Here is a 7,761-nt window from a genome sequence, read left to right on the forward strand (position 1 = left end):
TGAGATCATACAGTTCTTGGCTGATTTCACAGGTAGTCTGTCACAGCTTTGTAAAGAAGGCTATTCAGGACACTGCAGCCTATGTTATCTTCTTTCCTCATTTTTGTCTGGTCATTTCTCAGTACAGAGGCCAAACCGGTTGGTTTATACATCTTCAAAAAACCCCCAAGCATGACATTAATCAGTAGTTACAAACTTGTATGAGGCAGATCCATACAGTCTAGTGCACTGCTAAGCTCTTACAATGCCATGGCTGGAGCTGTGATGGCTTTACATGGGCAATATTTATAAGGTGTTTTGATGAAGACTATTCTTCATAAAATCTTTGACATTCGTGCATTACAGTCAAAGCTTCTTTACTGTTTTGTGGCAAGTTACACAACCCAATGAATCTGTTTTCTAAAACCCAGCATGTATGACCTGAAACACATTGCTGGCTTGAAAAACAAACCTGAACACTTGGTTTCCATGAGAGTAAAGCTCAGCTGGTACATGGAAGTTTCCATCTGGATCAGCTCTCTGCTAAGGGCTCCAAAGCATGCACCAGAGTGTGGGTGCTGGTGTGGATGAGAGATCAGCACTGGGGAGGAAGCAGCCAGAGGGGGTGAGGGTTCTCTTGACAGCTGTCCTGGCATGGCACAGTGGAAGTGGATCCCTAGTGCTCAGTCACAAGATCCTGCTGTTTCTCACCACAAAATGCTTTCCCAAAGTCAGACTCAATGGCACAAGCCTGTTCCCCCCGGCTCAAACACACACAGCACCTGGAAAGCTTACCCTTACCAGTTTAGATCCCAGGTCAGGGCTGTCATACCCAAACTTCTTTCTTTGGGGAAAAAAGAAAGGAAAACAGCTTTATCTTTCTGTTGCCCTGAAGGCATGCCACAACACCCAGGTTTGCATGCCCACAGGCAGCTTCTCCCCACAGCTGGTGGAGGGTAGAGGGAACAATGATTCATAAAATCAGAGAATCATTGAGGTTGGAAAAGCTCTTCAAATTCACCAAGTTCAGCGTTCCCCCAGCACTGCCACGGCCACCACTAGCCCATGTCCCCCAGCCCCATGGCTTTGGAGTGCTCCTGTCTCCCCTCAGCCTCCAGGCTCAACACTCCCATGGTGCTTAGAGCGGTTTTGTTGGGAATAATCTGTACACAGGGAGCACACTGCATGTCCTGGCCTCCCCCTGAGGCCACTGAGCAGGCACTACATCCTAAACCTGCCCTTGTGACGGCCACATCTCAGCTTTCTGTTCCTGGCAGGAGGCAGCTGACTCCTCCGTGCTGTCCAGCTCCTTTATAATGCTTCTCAGCCTTTTGACTGAGATCAAGTGTAGAATCTGTTCTTATCAGTTTAATATCTTATCCTCGATGAGAGGACTTCATATTAAATGGAGTTTTGGTGTTGGGAGTTGGACCCAGCACTTGCTTACTCCACTCTGGACATGTCCCAGGATTGCAGTGCCTCAGGGGAATGGGTTTTTTTAGCCAGTAGTGTGCCCAGGTGGCCAAGAAAGCCAATGACATCCTGGTTTGTGTCAGAGATTGTGTGACCAACAAGGAAAGGAAGTTGTGATTGGGGGGGTCAATCTCTTCTCCCAAGTAATGAATGACAAGACAAGAGGAAATGGCTTCAAGTTGCACTAAGGGAGGTTTATATTGGAGATTAGGAGAACCATTTTCCCTGAGAGAGTTGTTAGTCGCTGGCACAGGCTGCTCAGGGAGGTGGTGGAGTCACTATCCCTGGAGGGATTCCAAACCTGTGTAGTTGAGGTGCTGAGGGACGTGGTTCAGTGATGGGCTTGGCAGTGTGAGGTTAGTGGTTGAACGATTATGTGATTCTATAAAAAGCCAAAACTGCTTTAAGTGTTCATGACTGTAGTCTTTGACTTAGCAAGTCTCTCACAGCAGTGGAGGGAGGAGTAGCAGAGGTCTCTGCTTAGTTTGCACTATGAAATCCTGTCCCTGGTTCTGGTGAGGAAAATACAAGGCATGGCAGCTGTCTAGTGTGTATTTACCATTCCCTCAGCCACATTTAGGCTGCTTTTTTGAAACCTTTTGATCAATTCTGTAAGTAAGAGAAATCAAATGTTACATTTAGATGGGACAGACCGCTTTCAAAAGCTATAGACTCATGTATGGACACGCAGAGTGCTCAGTTTGCCAAACCTGCTAGCACCTGCAGCTTTAACTTTGGCATTTTAGGCCTCCTAGTAGTTTGACTATACAAATGTCTCAGCTTCTGTTGAGTTGCTCATTTGCAGCTGACACCTTGCCACTTAAAAGTAGTGGCTCATTTCTGGCTGATCTCCATGTTGGACTTTATAACAGCTCTCTGTATTTGTTTACTGAGCACCAATTATTTTACTATTGGGTGTAGCTCTTTATGAAGCCTGTCTCCTGGAAATATTGCCAGTGGAAGGAAGTATAACTATATGATATTGACCTTATCCTGTTTTAGTCATACTGTTTGACTTATACTAGTACATTTTGTGTTAGAGTAATACTTGAAGGTCTGTGGATGTAGGACTGTTCCTACATTCATTTTGGGGGAAAAAAAAGAAGTGGCAAAGCATAAAGAATCGTTCTGTTGGGGTTTTTTCACTTGTTGATGGCTGAACAGAGTTGTGCATGTGACAGTTATGTCAGACCTAATAAAAAACTTGAAAAAAACAAAATCCAGCAACATGATGCTTGTAGACCTGTATAAAAGTGCTTCAGAACCTTCTGGAATAACCTACAGTAGATGGAGAAAGAAGGAGAATAGCCTCATCTGAGTCAACTTTTTGAAATGTCCTGAAGATGATGCAGTTTTGGGACACTTTGTTAGCAGAAAAGGCCCCAAGGGCAAGGCTTTCCAGTGCTTCAGAGCTGAGGATCTATAGTTAACAGCAGCAATGGTTGTATGTTCTGTTCCTCATTGGTTTCTTGCTGTGCCTCCAGCATGTCAGATTCCTTCCCTCACAAAAATGAAAACCGAGGTGGTCTCCCTTTCACTTCTCCTCCCAGATAATTTGTCATGCATTTATGCTCTCAGTGCTAAAACAAGTTTATGAACATATGTAGAAACCATTTGAGCTTTCCAAACAAAACCTGTGGCATAAGGATCCAATTATGTGATTGTATAGTTAACGATCCTTTTCAATATAAAACTCCCCATAAAAATGTGGTGATGGCTTTTGAGCAGCTTCAAACTGTCATCCTGAAGTGCCACAGAAAGTAGCATTATTCTCATGTAATGGAAATGCAGATTGTTCAGAGGACAGGATTAAATTGAGAAGTAATTTTGAGGAAATAAAGGCAGAAACCCACGACACAGTCCTCTTTCTCCACAACTTAGAAGACTTCTGCTTTGTTCTTCTAGTGCTACTCAAAATCCACACCTTCCTTACATGAGATGGATGCAAGAAGCTGAGACAATACACTAGCTCCTGACTCCTGCAACTTACCATGCTGGGAGTCCAACCTGCTAGGTGTGGAACTGACCTTCTGACTTACTGTGCACAGACTACTTTATGCACTACCATGGGTGGCTTTGGGATCTTTGCATGCCTGAGACAACTGAGGGAACAACAGTTCTTGCAGGGCCATGGGGTCTCCAGAAAGGCTGTAAATATCCAGAGACAGAATTCCCTGAGACAAAATGTCTATGGTGGAAGGTAGGTCCAGGGAAATGTGTGAGTATGTTTATATTTGAGAAGAAACAATATGGGAATAGCCAGAAAAATTCATTTTTACATTCTCAACATGGGTTATTTCTTCAAGAAAATGTCATTTACTTGCCAGAAAAGCAGAAATCTTAATACTTGTGGTCTAAATCTTTGGTCTAAATCCAAAGGAGTAAGATTCAAAACAAATTGCAGAGAAAGAAATCACTGAATCCTTTGTGAGGAAGGTGCTGACATCTCTTGCAAGTAGGAGAATTCTGTCTTTATTCACTGAATGCAAAGGGAGACGAGTGCTGCTTGTCATCATAGCGGGGGCTGTATGTGCAGCTGAAGAGTCTCCATCACCATGGTATTTTCAGCATCTCTTAGTTTTAATCATCAGTCTTCACTTTACAGATGGAGAAAGCTTATTTCTTCCCACCCCCCCTTTATTTTTTGTAATGGGTGGTAAAAGGATTTGCTGAAGGTGTGTGAGATTTTGGCAACGGCAAAAATACTTTAATCTTCTGAATTCCTGTCCCATATCTTAGTTAAAAGAAGTTAATGTTCTCCTTTCCTCTATATTGTGAAATATATAGACAAGTGTAGTCTGTATTAGCTTAGGAGTAGGTTGTTTTGACCTGCTAAACGAAGGAGCACATACATTACTTTCGGGTGTCAGTATGGATGGTGATTCTGTCAGGAGACAGTGGAAAGAAAATGACAAATATAGTACCAGGATGGTTATCTTTGCAATTCAGAATAAGCAAACTATCAGCCACACAAAGTGTCTTTCAGAAAGGAACATCATCCGTTACTGTTTCTATTAATCTAGAAGTCATTTAGATCAATGAGCCGCATTATGAAAGGGGGCATGTACATACTCAAGCCCTTGACTCTCTGTGACTTTTCCATCAGCACTGTTGCTCTGCTGTGTACAGGCTACTGTTTTGTTTTAGTGTGGCCTTGATTTTCACATCTGTTTCATTTTCCTGCTTGTGGCTAAGTCTCCCTCTGAAGAAAGTTTGTTCATTTCGCTGATGGCGTTTGATGTTTTGAGTTGGGTTGACTCCTTCCTCCGAAGAGAATGAGCTCCTTTCTTCCCCTTAGTGATCCTGTTTTGCTGTTTCAGTACAAAACAAGCCATCCCTGCTGACTGCTGTGGTTTTTGGTGGAGGTGGCAGAAAGTGGATGGCTCCTCCTACTTCAGTAGAGAAGCTCAGGGAAGGGGTTTTCTCTGATCTTTGAGCCAGTTAGTCTCGGTGAGTCACTCACAGCACCCAGGTCTTAAAATGCTTACCTTGATTCACTGCTTTGCACTTTTGACAGCAAATCATAAATATTTAGTCACTGTTGCAAAGCCTAGCACTGAGACTAGACCAAAAAAAAGAGGCAAATTCCTACAATTAGGCTGTGTCTTGTTTCCTCTGGCAGTAATACCATACACCTTGAAGGAGAAACAGCTGAGTCTTTGCGTGCTGATTTCTAAAGAAAATGAAGCCATAATATAGACTCTTATTCCAAGCATGAAGTACCTGATTTACAAAGAATTGTCCAAAAGCAAGGCCCATTACAGATTTTGTAACAGAGCTTCTTTTTCCCAAAGATTTTGATCCTCTGTGCCCAAGCCCAGGCACTAGGAGAAAAGCCTGCACTAATTTGCTTATAGAGTCATAGAATCGTTTAGGTTGGAAAAGACCTTTAAGATCACAGAGTCCAATCATTGCTTTATGCTTCCCAAATCCTAATCTGCTCAGAAAGTAGATTGTATTGATGCTAGTCCCCTTATTAGTCTTCAGAAGGAAAAGGATAGCCTTTTGGACCCACTAAGTAACCTATTGTACACCTGCACAGGACAGTACCTCTCCTGCCCCCAACCTATCTGGCACCAGCAGAAAGTTGGCAGCAGTGAAGATAATTGTTCCTAAAAAGGTGACGTTCTTCCAGGCAGCAGGACAAGTTGTTACAGCAGAACAAAAGAGACTATGTGCAACCAGAGTTTGGGGATATTTGTCTATGTAACCTTTGTCTGCTTCTGATAGAAAGGGAGAAAGCAGAAAGAAGTTGTCTCTAGAGCTCAGTAATAAAGATTAAACTGCTTGCAACTCCTGGATGAACTCAGGCAGTCATTACAACTCAAAAGCATTTGAGCTTGAAGCTTTCAAATAGCTGGATCATGTTGTGCTGCATCATTTTTGTGTTTCCCAACCACTGTTGAAGACCAAGAGCTGTCCTGTCATTGGCGAGCAGGGAAACAAGCATTATGAGCTGTGGCAAAGTCAAACACAGGCCTCACTGGTGAAGTCAAACGCAGGCCTCATTTTCTGTGTCTCACAGAACCACAATGGAATGTCACGGGGAGGAGAGGCCGTCTGATAACAGCCGCCACAGAAGTGTGGGGGTGGACAAAGGAAATTTCCTCCTCAGCTTGTGAGCGTGATAAAGAGGGTAAATATGAAGGCATGCAAACAGTAACTACTTAGTAAAACACATCTATTCTGGGTTTGTGGACCGTATCAGCCTAGGTGGTTGCTGCTTCTAGCACACCAAGCCTGTTGCCTTCCATTTTAGGTTTCTCTTCTTCCCGTGAGCTTGCATAAACCTCTTAGATGTTTCTAATACAAAATACGCATGGGATGTGTGAGGGCAATTTATCCTGTATCCAGTTCCAAAGTTCAGCTGAGGCTTTCTTGCAAGGAAAAGGGGATACAGAAGGTCCTGGTCTGTCCTTTTCTCCCTTTTGGAGCCGTTTTTTTTGCCTGCTGCCTAATCCTTTCCAAAACCACTCCACATTCCTAGATTCATTCTATAACTCTGTGATTCCTACATCCCTGCCACACAAAGTGTTCATATGTCCCAGCATTTTCACCATTCCCTGAAGATGCTCAGAGGGCCATGGAGGAAATGCAGAGCTCAGGCAAATACTCATGCACCAGCACAGCAGGAAAGTGAGGTAATGCATGCTATTCCTCCTTGGATAAAGCTTAAAGAGTTATTAAAGAGCTATCCAGGTGAACCAGCTGTGTTTTGTTGGGAAATATAGTATATGGGTTAAAAAATGTGGAAACTGCAAGACAGGAAGATGAGTAGACAGTGTGAAAATCCCAGAGTTGTTTCTGACCCAAGCAAACCAACCTACCAGACAAAAATGGCTTTAGTAGTACAATAGAGGACTCTAAGATGATGAAAAGGAATTCAGTGGAGTGAAGACAGTTAATTTTCATTGCATAATTTAAACTAAATAGCTTTTTTGCTGTATTTAAAAAAAAAAACCCAACAAACCTAATTTAAAAAAGCAGTGCTGAGCAAGTAAAGCAAAAGAGGGCATGTGCAGTGTTTCTTTCTTTTCACCTAATTTCCTTTCCAAATCTCCCCTTGGAGACGTGTTGGTCCTGTAGCCAGCCCACAGTTTTTCTCCTTTCTGAACTATCTTTTTCTGCTAATGGAAACTGAATGCAGACAAAAAACACACATGCATTTATACATACAAGTGTGTGCATGTATATATATATATATATATATATATATATATATATACACACACTGTCTTTAAGTGTTCACCTGCTGCCTTTGGATGCTTGCTAGCATGAAAGCATTTAAAGACACCGAGCGAACATCTAAAGACAGAAAGTTCTTTACTGTTCCTCTCCTCCTTCCTCCACAGTAAACCAATGGAATGAGAAGTGTTTGTGGGCTCGTAGTCACAGGGCCCAAGCCTTGGACTGGAGCAGGGGAAGCACCTTGAGGTGCCAACAAACAGAAAGAAGAATGTAATCTAAGTACCAGTTACCCCTCCAACACCATCTTTCCGAATTTCCTTAATTTTCTTTTTAGCAAATGTTCCAGATGCGAGGGTGATAACGGAGAAATGGCATTTTAAAGCTAATTTAGCAAAAATACTGTAATAAAAGATGTAGAAAGAGAAACTCACATTCCAGTGAAAGGGAAAAAGTGAGTCAGTAACTGTATGAGTTCCAGCAACTTTTTTTTTTATCTCCATCTGTAACATGGAACAGAAGAGGAATTTGGTAGAGTAAATGGTTGCTTCCGCCTCTGAAACAAGAACTTGTGGGTATTTTCACAGCAGAAGACTGGATTTAGTGAACTTGTAAGCTATGGTA

General features: G+C 42.6%; 1 non-coding gene across 1 annotated transcript; it reads left to right on the forward strand.

Annotated features, from left to right (window-relative positions):
• Positions 1 to 1,294: 1,294 nt before the first annotated feature.
• On the forward strand, positions 1,295 to 1,480 carry LOC133625413 (U2 spliceosomal RNA). Its single transcript, XR_009818721.1, has one exon. It is a non-coding gene; the product is annotated as a U2 spliceosomal RNA (small nuclear RNA).
• The last annotated feature ends 6,281 nt before the right edge of the window (positions 1,481 to 7,761 follow it).

This window comes from Colius striatus, chromosome 4, assembly GCF_028858725.1.
Source record: "Colius striatus isolate bColStr4 chromosome 4, bColStr4.1.hap1, whole genome shotgun sequence".
NCBI classification, from domain to species: domain Eukaryota; kingdom Metazoa; phylum Chordata; class Aves; order Coliiformes; family Coliidae; genus Colius; species Colius striatus.